The sequence below is a fragment of the Tamandua tetradactyla genome, chromosome 14, assembly GCF_023851605.1.
Source record: "Tamandua tetradactyla isolate mTamTet1 chromosome 14, mTamTet1.pri, whole genome shotgun sequence".
NCBI lineage: Eukaryota > Metazoa > Chordata > Mammalia > Pilosa > Myrmecophagidae > Tamandua > Tamandua tetradactyla.
The window spans coordinates 89,418,527-89,433,240 of record NC_135340.1 but is presented as its reverse complement, the minus strand read 5'-3'; the positions used below and the strand labels follow the sequence as shown (position 1 = coordinate 89,433,240).

General features: G+C 42.2%; 1 protein-coding gene and 1 pseudogene across 3 annotated transcripts in view; both read left to right on the top strand.

The window, feature by feature from the left end:
- Positions 1–14,714, top strand: part of LOC143656374 (MAP/microtubule affinity-regulating kinase 3-like) — a 61,569-nt gene that overhangs the window by 33,232 nt on the left and 13,623 nt on the right. The gene's annotated exons all lie outside the window — the stretch shown is intronic.
- Positions 11,207–12,127, top strand: LOC143656559 (RRP15-like protein pseudogene; annotated as a pseudogene).

Here is a 14,714-nt window from a genome sequence, read left to right as displayed (position 1 = left end):
GATTTCCTAACTTTCTCCTGGTTTCTTTTGACTAAGATTTTGTTATCTTAGAGATATTCAGTCTTCTTGGTTGTGGAAACGTAATTGTTACCACATATCGATTTAAGCAGCAGTATTTTTATAAACTGGAACTGCTTAATTAAAAACAACTATGTAACATGCAACGGGATAATTAAAATTGTTTTTTTAAATGTGTTTAAGTTATCTGGTTAGCCTAGCCAGCCTTAAATACCTCTGTGAGTGGAAGCACACTCCTTCCCATGCATCTTGTTCCAATGTTGGACAGCTCTAGTTATGAGATTTTTTTTTCACTTTGCATTAACATCTGTCTTCTAGAAACTTACACCACTCTTTTCTGTCCTACCACATGAAACTATAAAGGTTAAATCTACCTCTCTGAATGTAGCCAGCCCTTGGAGGTTGCTACTTTGGATCTTTTTTATTGTCCCTTCTCTTTGGTCACCCAGAGGAATTGCCCTCAAGATAGGACTAATTCCATCGAAGAATTAAGAAGACTTTTTCTTGACCAAAGGAGGAAACAGAGAAATCAGACAAAATAAAGTATCAGTGGCTGAGATTTCAAACAGAGTTGAGCGGTTATCCTGGAGGTTATTCTTATGCATTATATAATGGTTTATGGTGTATTGGAGTAGCTAAGGAGAAGTACCTGAAAATGTAGAGCTGTGTTCTAGTAGCCTTGTTTCTTGAAGATGATTGGATTAATGGTAGAGCTTTTACAGTGTGACTGTGTGATAGTGAAAACCTTGTGTCTGATGTTCCGTTTATCTAGAGTAAAGACAGATGAGAAAAATTATGGATTAAAAAAATAATAGGGGGAACAAAGGTTAAAATAAATTGGGTAGATCGAAATACTAGTAGTCAGTGTAGCGGGAGGGACAAGGGGTGTGGTATGTATGAATTTTTTCTTTATTTCTTTTTCTAGAGTGATACAAATGTTCTAAAAGATGATCATGGTGATGAATACACAACTATGTGATGATATTGTGAGCTATTGATCATACACAATGTATGAATATTTGTACATTAAGAATGTCTGTGTTTGTTGTTTTATCAATAAAAACGTTTTTAAAAAAATTAAAAATGAATAGGCCTCGTTCATTGCATAGTTAAATTTATTTTTTTTTTACTTATCTGAATTTGTTTGGTTCCAGTTAAACTTCATTTAATTGGTTTTCTGCCATAAATCTGGTGTTTGGAAATATTTTTTTAATAATAATTTTGTATCTGTTGCCACTTTTAGTTTGAAACTCTCTGAATTGAATAAGGATGTCTTCATCCAATTAAAATGAAAATATTCACCAAGACAGAGACAACGCCCATCAATAGAGAAATCCATCCTTCTAAGTTTATACCACTGACCTAATAGTAAGCAATTCTTGAGTAAGATTCAACCACCATTCTTTTTTAATGCAATTTTATTGAGATATATTCACATGTCATATAATCATCCAAACTATATAGTCAGTGCCACAATCAATTTTAGAGCATTTTCATTATGCCAAAAATAAATAAATAAATAAAAATGAAAAAGAAAACCCAAAACATCCTCTTATCCCCCCACATTATTTATTTATTTATCTTTAGTTTCTTAGTTATCTACCCATACACTGGATTAAGGAAGTGTCAGTCACAAGGTTTTCACAAAACACAGTCACACCATAAAAGCTATAGAGTTATACAGTCATTGTCAAGAATCAGAGCTACAGGATTACAATTCAGCCATTTCAGATATTTCCTTCTAGCTATTCTAATATACTAAAAACTGAAAGAAATATCTATATAATGCATAAGGATAACCTCCAGGATGACCTCTTGCCTCTATTTGAAATCTCTTAGCCACTGAAACTTTATTTTGTTTCATTTCTTTTTCCCCTTTTGGTTAAGAAGGCCTTCTCAGTCCCACGATTCCAGGGCCAGGCTCATCGCTGGGAGTCATGTCCCACATGTCCAGGGAGATTTACACCTCTAAGAGTCATGTCACACATAGGAGGACGGGTAATGAGTTTATTTGCAAAGTTGACTTTGAAAGAGAGACCACATCTGAGCAACAAAAGAGTCAACCACTATTATTGAATCCAGAGTTTTTATAAGAGAAAAAGAGAAATCTCTGTGGTTTTAAATTTCAATCAAATTTACTGAAGGAATAAAAAAGAATGAACATTAAATTTAAGTATTTACAAAATACACAGTAGGTTCCCAGGTATTGATTGATGTATTGACTGCAGATTTTTTTTTATCAGGGTTTTTTTTTGGGGAAATTCTACTTACAACCACCTCTGTCTATTTTCTTTTTAAAGCCAGTGTTTGTTTTGGAGCCATTACTAATACTTAGAGCTCAGTAGCAGTAGTGGCCTTTTTTAGGCAGCCCAGGGAATTTTGGTTCTGGCACTAATCAGGAAACTGTATAATTTGAAGGCACAGAGAACTAGTTCATGTTTTCCACATGGATTATAATGAAACTGCTTTTACTGCTATCATCACCAGGTTATTTAGGTCCTGTTGCTTCAGCCTTTCTAACCAGTAGTTTTTGCCTCAGGCTGTGTATCACAGTCATTAATTTTTTTTTTTAAATCTTCACTGCCCATATTAAGACAATATTAGGGAAAATAAATGAAAAAAACTAGCAATGAATAGCAGCATTAAGCATGCAATTTAGAAATAAGGCAGTAAATTCCAAAACAAATCATTATAAAAGAGTTGAAAAAAAAAGTTGAAAGTGTTTGCCATTGTTAATGGGGATTGAGAGTACGGTGGGGTATTTTACATTATATAACTTGACCTTAATAGATATGTAGATGTACTGCCTGTATAAACAAATTAAAATCCAAATTGATAGACCCTTCAGGAGTGTGGTAGAGGAGAAGTGTAAGTACGTCTGGGAGGGTTTAAGAAAGGTAAATCCAAAGTAGCAAGGCACAGACAATGTCCAAAATTAAAAATCAAGGAAGAAGCACATAGAGCCCAGAATGGGAGTGAGGCTTGTAATTCCACATAGTTTAATGTCATCCCTGGATACATCCCAGGGTATGTTGGGCAAATAATTAAAAAGTATTGACAAGGTCCCATGAGGGATGGGAGAAAAAATATGGAACTATTAAGCTTTACCATTGGGGAAATCCCTGATACTGTCTCAAACATTAGGGACTCCCAAGTCAGTAGGCTAAGCCCTTGATCTTGGGCTTGCTCTTTAAAAGCTTGTTTCTGTAGTGGAGAAGCTAAGCCTACTTATAGTTATGCCTGAGAGTTACTTCCAGAAAACTTCTAACCATTTTTGCTTAAAGGTGGTAGATGTGGCCTTTCTCTTTAGAAGCCTAACTCTGCCAGGAAAATCATTATCCTCCCCCCTATGTGGGACATGACTTCGAGGAATGAACCTGGCCCTGGCACCAGAATCGACAGCAGTCCATTGTGGGATTGACAATACCTTCCTAATCAAAAGGGGGGGGGAAATGTAACAAAATAAGGTATCAGTGGTTCAAATAGAATCGAGAGGCTCTTCTGGCGGCCAGTCTTTCATAAGGTTCAGGTAGATATTGCTAATTACAATGGTTTGCCAAACCCTAACCAAAACTATTCCTGTTAACCCTAAAGATAGAGCTCTATCTGAAATTCTACAAAAATTTCACACGCTGTGATTATGTAAGAATTTGAGAATTTTGCCACGCAAAGGAGGACTCCAAGAGACGTTCTCTCATGCAACACGCAAGGGGTTTATTTTCCACACATGTGTGGGGCTCGCTGAACACGCAGGAACAGAGAGCCCCGAACTTAAGTCTGCAAAAGCTTTTAAAGGGTAAGATGAGGGGGGTGGGGGTTGAGCATGGGTCACAGGTGCTGTTTTACAAAAAAGCAGATAAGAACAGTTTTACAACAAGCACTTTTAACAGTTTCACAGCGAGCATTTCTTGAGCATGAGTCATGGGAGTGGCTATTGCAGATAGCCACAGTTTTACAACAAGTGATTTAGGCGCAAGGAGTCAGGGGGGGGAAGGGCGAGAAACAGATAACCGCCCTGGGAAAGTCTCGGATTGTTTATTTTCAACCTGATGGGGCCCATAATTCTTTTCTTTATAATTCTTAACTCACACCAAATGCATAGCCATGAATACAAAATGACACAAATGCTTTTGCTGGATATTTCAGAAGCTAAGATATATGTAAATAGCTAAATTAAGCAGGAAAAATTAGCTACTGTTAAGCTTTATAAAATTCCCTTTTACATTCCCCACTCCTTTTCGTATATATCTCTAATCTTAGAGATTTTCTGGATTATTTAACACTGAGTACTGTTGTCTGATGAGCATTAGTTTGACATTTCCAATCTGCCCCTGTAAAAACTGTATAATTTTATTTAGAATACATGGTCCTATAGTTATTATTAAAAGTAACACAGTTAAGGGCCCAGCGAGAGCAGATAATAGCGTTGTCAACCAGGGGGACTTAGTAAACCAAGATTCAAACCACCCCTGTTGCGCCTCTCGTTCTTTTTGTCTTTCACGAAGGCGCTCTCTGAGTTTTGTCATGGACTCTTTAACAACACCAGAGTGATCCGCATAGAAACAGCACTGTTCTTTTAAAGCTGCACATAGTCCCCCCTCTTTGAGGAAAAGTAAGTCAAGTCCCCGCTTATTCTGCAGAACTACTTCTGAAAGGGAGGTTAGAGAGTTCTGAAGGGCTGAGACAGATTTTTCTATTTCTTTTAAGTCTTGATCTATCGCGGCCTGTAATTGACTGGTTTGTTGATTGCTATGTACAATGGCAGCAGTCCCTTTGCTTATACCGGCAGCGACAGTTACCCCCAGAGTGGTAAGATTACAAGGGGGTACCAGGAACGAAGGCCCCCCTGCTCCCTCCCAAGTTTTTATAGTCTTTCCATTTTCCCATCTGGATATTGTCCATTTCCAAGGCTTATGCGGGTTGGAATTGGGTTCCCCTGGGGGAAGGAGGAGAAGAAGTAGTAACCCTACGAACCCGCAGCTTGAGAGGATTGTCAGTTCTTTCCAGTTTCCACTGGGACTCAGAGGGCAAAGGCGCAGGTTTGAGATGAGACGCATGGATCCAGGATGCGATGCCATCGACCTTGACTGCGGTGGGGGTGGTCAAGAGTACCTGATACGGTCTTTTCCAGCGAGGTTTAAGAGTCTGGACCTGGTGGCAGCGGACATAGACGAAGTCTCCCACCTGATATTGATGCGGAGTTCTGTTGTCTCCTGGCTGGTAGGAGGTGGAGAGCTGCTGCCACAGGAACCGCTGGGCTTTTTCCAAGGCTCGCAGCCTGTTAAGCAAGGGGGTATGGAGGGAACTATTAATCTCTAGAATGGAAGACATGTCTTTGACTGGAGTTGGCGCTCCATATAAGATTTTATAAGGGGTTAGATTACACAAGAGAGCAGAGGGGGTATTTCTGGCTCTGAACAGGGCATAAGGCAGGAGCATGGTCCAATCTTTCAAGCCAGTCTCTAAAGCTATTTGGTTAGGGTCTCTTTAATTGTCCTGTTCATTTTTTTTTTTACCTGTCCTGAACTTTGGGGTCTGTATGCGCAATGCAATTTCCAATCAATCCCCAATATCCTGGCCACACCCTGACTTACCTGGGCTACAAATGCGGGTCCGTTATCTGACCCTATTACCTTTGGTAGACCGAACCGGGGAAAAATTTCTTCCATAATCTTCTTGACTACGACCTGGGCCGTTTCTCTCTTAGTTGGGTAGGCTTCAACCCATCCTGAAAAGGTGTCGTGTTGGAGAAAGCTGCTTCCGTCCGAAAACTAGGTTACTTCCGAGTTAGGCAATGATTGGTCTTTTAAGTCTCTGCGGATTCCGGTCTCTTCAGCTAATATCTCTTGGCAAGTGTGCAGCACAGGTCCCGCGGTCTCGTCCGGGAGCAGGGTAGCCGGGTTTAAAGCTGATGGGGCCCCAAAAGTCACCCTGTCTTTGTCTAGGAGGATGCTCTGATAGTGAGTAATTCTGGCATTTGACATCCATCTATCTGGAGGCTGGTGGATTATGCTCTCCAGGGCGTGAGGGGCTATTATGGTCAGCTTCTGTCCTAGAGTGAGTTTGTCTGCGTCTTTTGCCAGGAGGGCAGCTGCCACGATGGCTTTGAGACAGCGTGGCCATCTACTGGCAACTGAATTTAATCGCTTGGACAGATAGGCTACCGGTCTTTTCCATGGGCCTAAAGCCTGTGTTAGGACCCCTCTAGCCACGCTTCTCCTTTCTTCTATGTAGAGCGTGAAAGGTTTATTCACGTCTGGGAGGGTTAAAGCTGGAGCTGACAGGAGCGCTTTCTTAATGCTGTCGAAGGCTTCCTGCTGTGCTATTCCCCACTGGAAATCAGCGCTCCCTTTGAGCAAGGGGAATAATGGGGCAGCAAGGGCTGCAAACTCTGGGATTCACAACCGGCAGAATCCCGCTGTCCCTAAGAACTCTCGTAGCTGCTTTCGGGTCGTGGGCGGGGGTATTTGTGTTACAGTTTTCTTTCTAGCCTCGGTGAGCCATCGCTTTCTATTCTTAAGAGTATATCCCAGGAAGATTACTTCCTTTTTACAGATTTGGGCCTTTTTGGCCGAGGCTCGGTACCCCAGTGCGGCTAGCTCACTTAACAGTTTTCGGGTCTCATACTCACAGTCCTCCTTAGTGTCTGCTGCCAACAGTAAGTCATCCACATATTGTAGCAAGGTGACTCTGGGATGCTGAATTCTGAAGGAGCTTAAGTCTTTATGAAGAGCTTCATCAAAAATGGTGGGGGAGTTTTTGAACCCCTGGGGCAAGCGTGTCCAAGTCAGTTGGTTTGAGGACCCCGTCTCTGGATCGACCCACTCGAACGCAAACAAGGGTTGACTGTCTTTATGCAAGGGCAGGCAGAAGAAAGCATCTTTTAGATTAAGCACAGTATACCAAGTCTTTTCAGGAAGGAGAGTGCTGAGCAGGTTATAGGGATTTGGCACCGTAGGATGTATATCCTGCACTCTGCTATTTATTTCCCGTAAATCTTGCACCGGTCTATAGTCTCTAGTTCCTGGCTTTTTGACCGGCAATAAGGGAGTGTTCCAGGCTGATTGACAGGGCTTAAGTACTCCCAAGCCAAGGAATTTCTCTATATGGGGCTTGATTCCTTCCCGGGCTTCCTTGCTTAAGTAGTATTGTTTTACCCGAATTGGAGAAGCGGTGGGCTTTAGGGTCACCACTACTGGGGGCTGATTGACTGCCAACCCTAACCCAGCAACTTCTGCCCAGGAATTAGGGGAATTCTTCAAGCCAGGCCTGAGGAATAGAACTGTGGAGCTGTTCTGATTTTACATACAGCTGATATTCTTCTTCGACTGGCAAGGTGAGGGCAGTTATTACAGGTTGGCTTACTAGCGGGTTTAAAAATTTCACCTTTGGCCCTTAGGATTGAAGGTGATTCTCGCCCTTAGTTTAGTTAACAAGTCTCTTCCCATAAGCGGGGCAGGGCACTCAGGATAACTAGGAAGGAGTGTTGAAGCTTCCCCTTCCCCAGGTCCATGGTTCTTTTAGTAGTCCAGGTGCAGTAGCGACTGCCATTTGCTCCCCGCATCAAGGACCTTTTTGTAGAGAGCGAGCCTATAGGTTCTTGGAGGGCCGATATTACTGCTCCCGTGTCGACTCCAAAATTAATTGGTACCCTCTCCACATTAAATTTTACCCTGAGCTCGGGGAGGGTGCCGAGCCCTGACTCCCCTAGTCTTCACTTTCTAGAGCCAATGTGGCCAGTTGTTGCCAATTCGGGGGCCTAGTACCCCTCCGTTTTTTTTTTTTTTTTTTGGACAGTTTTTGGCCCAGTGCCCAGTTTCTTTGCAGTAGGCGCATTGGTCTGGACTAAGAGGGGTATGATAACACCGACCCGAGGATTTTCTTTAGCTTGTCCTCTACTTCAGTGTTTTTTTCATCTACTGTGGCCAGGATTTTTGTTAATTCTTTCATTCTCCTTTTCTCTCTTACCAACTCTTTTTCCTCTCTCTTTTATAAAACATTTTTTTCAGCTTCTTTGATTAAATCGCAAGGCTAGGTCCTGCAACCCGTCTAAGTGCTGCAGCTTGCGTCTAATGTCTGGAGCTGATTGCCGATAAAGGCCATGGCCACTGAGGCTCTTTGATCCTCTGATTGAGGGTCAAATGGAGTATACCTACGGTATGCTTTCATTAGTTTTTCTAAAAAGACTGAGGGCGATTCGTCCTCTCCCTGAATAACCCCTCTTACCTTGGCCAAATTGGTGGGCCGGCATGCGGCTGCTCGGAGACCCGCTACTAGAGTCTGGCGATAGATGGACAGATGCTCCCTACCTTCAGAGGTGTTCGGGTCCCAGTTAGGGGGCGCAGCGGGAACCGATCATCGATGATATGCTGGAGTTGGGTGGGTCTCCCGTCTTGTCCAGGAACTTGATTCCTGGCTTCCGTAGATTCGATCTCACCTCCGTGGTGAAGAGAGTCCCCAGGAGTTGTTGACAATCATCGCAAGTGGGCTGGTGAGAGAACATAAGGGACTCCACCAATCCAGTCAGCCTAGTGGGAGCCTCGGAAAAAGGAGGGTTATTATTTTTCCAGTTATATAAGTCAGAGGAGGAAAAGGGCCAGTATTGTAGAGCAGGCATTTCTCCCCCATGTCCATCATCCACTGAGGCCCGTGCGGTCTGAGGGGAGAGTGACCGCCACATCAGATGGGCTTAGTGCTCGTCTGCTTCGTGTACTATGTGCCAGTCCTGGTTCATCTGGGATAGTCTGTTGGTGAACCTGCGAAGAGGAAATGGAAGAGAGTGGGGAGAGAGAACTAGAGGAGGAGAAGGTGAGCTGAGAGAAGGGGGGTCCTGTACCGAGCTGAAGGGTAGGGAGGAGGGGAAGAAGGACCTGCGTCGAAGAGGAGTAGATCCGATTGGGATTCCGGTAGGACTGCAGGAGGTAAGGAAGGATAGAGTTTCTGAGCTTGAGAAGGACCCGCTCCTTGATTGGAAGTACAGAGGGAGAGTCATGTTGACCAAGAGGAGTAAGAAACGGCTTTACCCACGGAGGTGGGTTTTCACACAGGTCCTGCCACACCATGATGTAGGGCTGCTGGTCCGGGTGGCCATACGGGTCAGGGCGGAAGATGACTGACTTGACGGCCCAAATCAGGGTGATGAAAAGCTCCTTCCCGAGGCCATTCCACGTTAAAAGAGGGCCACCCGGCCGAGCAGAACGTCTGCTATTTGCCTTTTTACAATAAAAGATAGATTCTGACCTCTTTCCCTGACCTCCGACCAGTGTCTTAAGGTCAGAGAAAGTGGAGTCGACATCCCTGACCCATCTTCGGTAAAACAAAAACAATTCCCAACACACAAATACAGACAGACACACACAGAGCCGGCACACCACGTTTACACAGTTTCAGAGACACAGCTCAGACTGGCCTGATGACTATGATCGAGTTTCCCCCTGTCAGAAGGAAAACAGAATCAGAGTCGGCCCTGTAGGAATCCTCCAGGCGTCCCCAGAGGTCCCCCAATCCCGAGGCGTCCCTCGGGAGAGTGACCGCAACCCCGGACACGCTGTCGGTTGCGGTCGGGGAGTGCTCACGCGACTCCCCGACAGTCACTGCCAGTCTGACAGACTAAGCGATCGCACTTCAGACAAAAAGGCCTCACTTACCCCGAGAGAAAGAGCTGTTGGAGCCTCCCTTACGAAGAGCCGATCTCGGTGGGACCTCCAAATGTAAGAATTTGAGAATTTTGCCACGCAAAGGAGGACTCCAAGAGACGTTCTCTCATGCAACACGCAAGGGGTTTATTTTCCACACATGTGTGGGGCTCGCTGAACACGCAGGAACAGAGAGCCCGAACTTAAGTCTGCAAAAGCTTTTAAAGGGTAAGATGGGGGGTGGGGGTTGAGCATGGTCACAGGTGTGTTTACAAAAAAGCAGATAAGAACAGTTTTACAACAAGCACTTTTAACAGTTTCACAGCGAGCATTTCTTGAGCATGAGTCATTGGAGTGGCTATTGCAGATAGCCACAGTTTTACAACAAGTGATTTAGGCGCAAGGAGTCAGGGGGGGAAGGGCGAGAAACAGATAACCGCCCTGGGAAAGTCTCGGATTGTTTATTTTCAACCTGATGGGGCCCAAATTTTTTCTTTATATTCTTAACTCACACCAAATGCATAGCCAAATACAAAATGACACAAATGCTTTTTGCTGGATTTCAGAAGCTAAGATATATGTAAATAGCTAAATTAAGCAGGAAAAATTAGCTACTGTTAAGCTTTAAAATTCCCTTTTACAATTACTTCCCAGAAACCTAAAAATTTCAGACGGTTTCTAGGCCAGATAAGTTCCTGAAACCCAGAGGGGCCAATCTCTTTAAGAACATCGTCTAGTTCTAACCCCCTATCCCCTATTATCAACACCCCTTTCCAACATGAAAAAGTTAGAATGGTAGCCCAAATACCCCTAAAGATTTGGAGAAAGATCCAAAGTGAAGTACAAGTTATAACAGAGAAGATAGGGTTTAACAAATGAGTATGACTGTCAAATCATTATATTCATATTTCTTTTAGTCTCCAGTGTCTTGGAGCAGCTAGAAGGAAAAAACAAAAATTGTGGAACTATAACCCATACGAAACTCTGAAATCTGTTCTATAACTACTTGTTACAGTGTACTTTGTACCTTATTGCTTTTTTGTTTGTACATTATATATCACTATACAAAAATGTTTTAGAAAAAGCAAGGAAGCAATGATACACATATATGTAGGGAGACATTTAAAAAATCAAGAAAGCACTATATTTTAACATTAGAAATAAATAGGTAAACATTAGGTGAAATAGCTGGAGAAGTTGAAGGTGTTGTTTCTGGAAAGTTGGCAAAGAGGAAGGAGGTAAAGGTAGATTTGAACAAGTAACCAACATTGTCTGGTATGGCACAGGCTTCTTGCATATATAAAAAGTTTTGAAAAGCAATAAGAAACGGGGATACCATAACGTAATAGAAAAGTAATCAAAGCTATACTTAGGCAATTAAGGATAGGTGGTCAGTATTCAAATAAAATGTTCACCATTCCAAAAGAGACTGTTTTTTACCAATCAGATCTGCAGTGATGAGAAAATTAGTAATACATAGTGTTGACAAGTGTGGAGAAACAGGGAATCTTATATTCTCAATAGTGTAAATTAATCTATTTTTAGAGAAGAAAATGGCACTAACCCTTTTTTGTAGCCACTGGACGCAACTCTCAGGGAAGCTTCTGGTGAGCAGTAAAGGCCATGCCGTTGAGGAATCCCTTGTGACTGCAGGGAAAAAGCTGAAAAATTCCCTGAAGGAGAAAAAGAAGATGAAGATAGTAGCCAGGATCACAGCATCAGAGCTGGAAGGTGAATACAAAGACACCGCAGACAGCAGAGATTCTGTAGGAAGCTGTGGATTGGAAAAAGGATCAGTTTTCTTCTGATGAAACAATGGAAGCTGACAATGAGGATGATGTTGAACTCTGTGGCAAAGAATGAGAATGCTGCAGAATCTGGTTTGGGAACTAATACGGGCTTGGCAAATGCCATAACTAAGATCCTTGACAAAAAAACTCCTAAAAGTAAACCCACCATTTTGGTCAGATTCTAGAGAAGGAAAAAGAAGAGTTGCAACAAGAATAGAAAAAAGAAAACAGCTTGATCAGAAATAGGAGTGGAAAATGATATGCAGAGTAAAAGCAAGATTTTTTCAAAGACAAACAGAAATCCTCGAGAATTGCAGCGAGGGTTGTGGTGCAATTATTTAACGCTATTCAGAAGCATCAAAAGATGTTGATGAAAAGGTTGAAGCTGGAAGCTCTATTAGAAAGCATGCTCAGTTGATACCAACAGCATCTGAGAAAGATGTATCAGCGTTCTTCAAGGAATGGATGGAAGTACAAATGAGAAAAGTTCTACTGGGAGGAACCCAAAAGCCAAACAGGCTGAAATGAAATCAGAAGAGAGCCCAGGATGGCCTACCTTATGTGATGATTTCATGATGAGAGTATCTATGAAAGACTAGACAAAGAACATGATGGGCCAGATGATAGCAGACCAGGATCTGAAAGTGACTCTGACACATGAAGTTATATAAGAAGCAAAATCGTCAGTCATTTTCTTTTCCTGGAGAAATTCTTGATGTTGTGAAAGATGGGGAATTATAAAGATACAACTGTAAGAAAGTCAAAAGACTTTTACAAATTTTGGGGTTTCCTTTTTTCACATTAGACTTTTGTCCAGCTTTATTTTCAAGCCTTAGTAAACTTTTGGTATTGTTTCTCACAACAATTCATAAAAGTAAATATTTATACTTGGCCAGCAAGATGTGCAATTGCCAGGATCCTTACAAGTTTACATATTAGTCCTGGATATTGGTGTATTGATACAGTCTCATTAATGTTTCTAAAATGGCAGTACTAATTCATAAATAAATGAGCTCTTTGAAGTTAAGAAAAAAAAATGGTACTACCAAATTTGAATGCATATATGCACTTGACGTGCTCCCCCCATCCAAATGCTAGAGATCTACCCTGTCCATACATTTTCATAAGTGTGCAAAGATGTATATACAGCATTGTTCGATGTATGTACAAGGTTGTTCACTGTGACGTTTGTAATAGCAGAAGTCTAGCATAACCTACATTGTAGCAGCACAGTTCTAGCAAAAAAAAAATTGCAGTGCATTCACACATATCATATCCACCCTACTCTTGTCGAGGAGAGGGAGGGCACTGCTTTCGCTACTGTTAGATGAATGTCCTTTAATATGCAATTCGTTATCTTATGTCCCTGTTATTTGTTATCTTTCTTTTTCCTGTCTTTGTTTTGATGTCACAGTGGTCCTGAGAGATTACTTAGAATCTCTCCCTTCTTAAATTTTGCCTTACCATACTGGCTTGTGTATTTGCTCAACTTTATACGACCTGGAAGATTTGTTTGCCTTTCACCCACTGGTGGCCTCAGCATGCATGATGAGAAGAGTGTGGGGAGTGATTAAAATATACCAATTTTCAGCTACCTTTTTTTCCCCCTAGGAATGTCCTTTTTAGCCAAAATAAAAATTTCTTTGCTCATCCTCTACCTTTTTCTTAAAATTCAACTTTATTTGGGAAGGGGACATAGGTAACACAGTTATGTGATTCAAAATTCAAACGTTAGAAAAAAGATTAGAAGGGAAGGTCTTCTTTCCAGCCTTTATTTCTAGTCACCCAGTTCCCTGCCCCTGCGGCAGCCTAGGTCTTCAGTTTTTGTGCGTCCTTCCATGCATATTCTGTGTATAGAAAAGCAAATACATATTTTCTCCCCACCCCTTTCCACAAATGCATCAACTTCTTGAAAATCCCTTCAATGTGAACTCTATGGGGTTGTGGTGGTCTCTGTCTTTGGTTTTGCCTGCGAGGGTTAGTGATTTGTCCTTCCATCCAGCTGAGATGCTGCGATTGTTAGGATAAGTAAGACAAAGAAACCTTCACTGACTTTCCAAAACAGTGTTGAGGAAAAGAAGGCATGGTACTGACCCCTATCTTCCTTCATGAAGCATTCCAGAGCTGTGACTCCTCAACATTACTCTAGGCCAAGCAGCTGTTTAATAAATAGAGATTTCTGGCCCCACTTGCAAGTCTGTGGAGGGCCTGAGACTGCAGGATTGTGAAGGGTGGGGCTGGATTTGAGAACCCCTGCTCCGCAGTGTGCAGCACTGTCTGTGTCCATCCACATTCTCCCAGACCCAAGAGGTCTATGGAGGTACCTTAGGGGCCCTTCATAGGAGGAAAGGAAAGAAGGGGCTATTGGGGTGGGTTGAATGGGGAGTGAGGTTGGACAAGGATTGGACTTCTAGTTCCGGTCACTAAAAATCTCATATTTTCAGGCTGTGGAAAGACTAAATATTTAAATATCTACATGTTTTATACTTACAGTATTCTTTCTTTCCATATTTTAGGCTGATGTAACAACATGAGTATCCACATATGCTGAAACCACATCAGTTTAACTTTCAGATTTCATTTGTTGAAGAAACTTTTTCTTGAGCACTTATGTGTGCCAACAGTTTGACCAGGGGTTCAATCACATTTACCTTTACTATGCATTTTAAATCAAGTTTCATAGCACATTAGTAAAAATATAGACTAGTGATTTTTAATTGTGCCTTTTTAAAGTCCCTAGAGTCCTGAGGCCTGACAGGTAGAGAGTGATAAACAATCAATAATTGCGTGAAAAGTTCTGGAGCAGTGTTTCTGGAACCTTAATGTGACTGTAGATCACCAGGAGTTGTTACAGTGCAACTTCTATCCGGCAGGGTTGTGAGGGTCTGGGTTCTGTGTCCATGCTGCTAGCTCTAAGACCACGCCTGGACAAGGCAAGAACCCCATTTAAAAGAAGCATCTTCTACAAACCTCCAGTTGGTAGTTGTTATGCATACATGTGGACCCCAAGATTGCCAAATGATAACAACCTAATTTTTTAGGTTTTCTCTTGTTACTTTTTAATGTTGGCAACGAATTACATTGTTGAAGAAAACATTGGTGGACCAAACAAATGGGGGCCAGCAAGCAGAATATGACTTATGGGTGCCGTTTTGCATCCTCTTTCTAGGGCTCTCAGAATTGCCAGCATTGAGGGTTGAGGGTGGGGGAATGGGGTATGAGTGCTAAGCAAGCAAGGCTCCAGGAGCCCAACCCCTGTTTTCCATCAGAG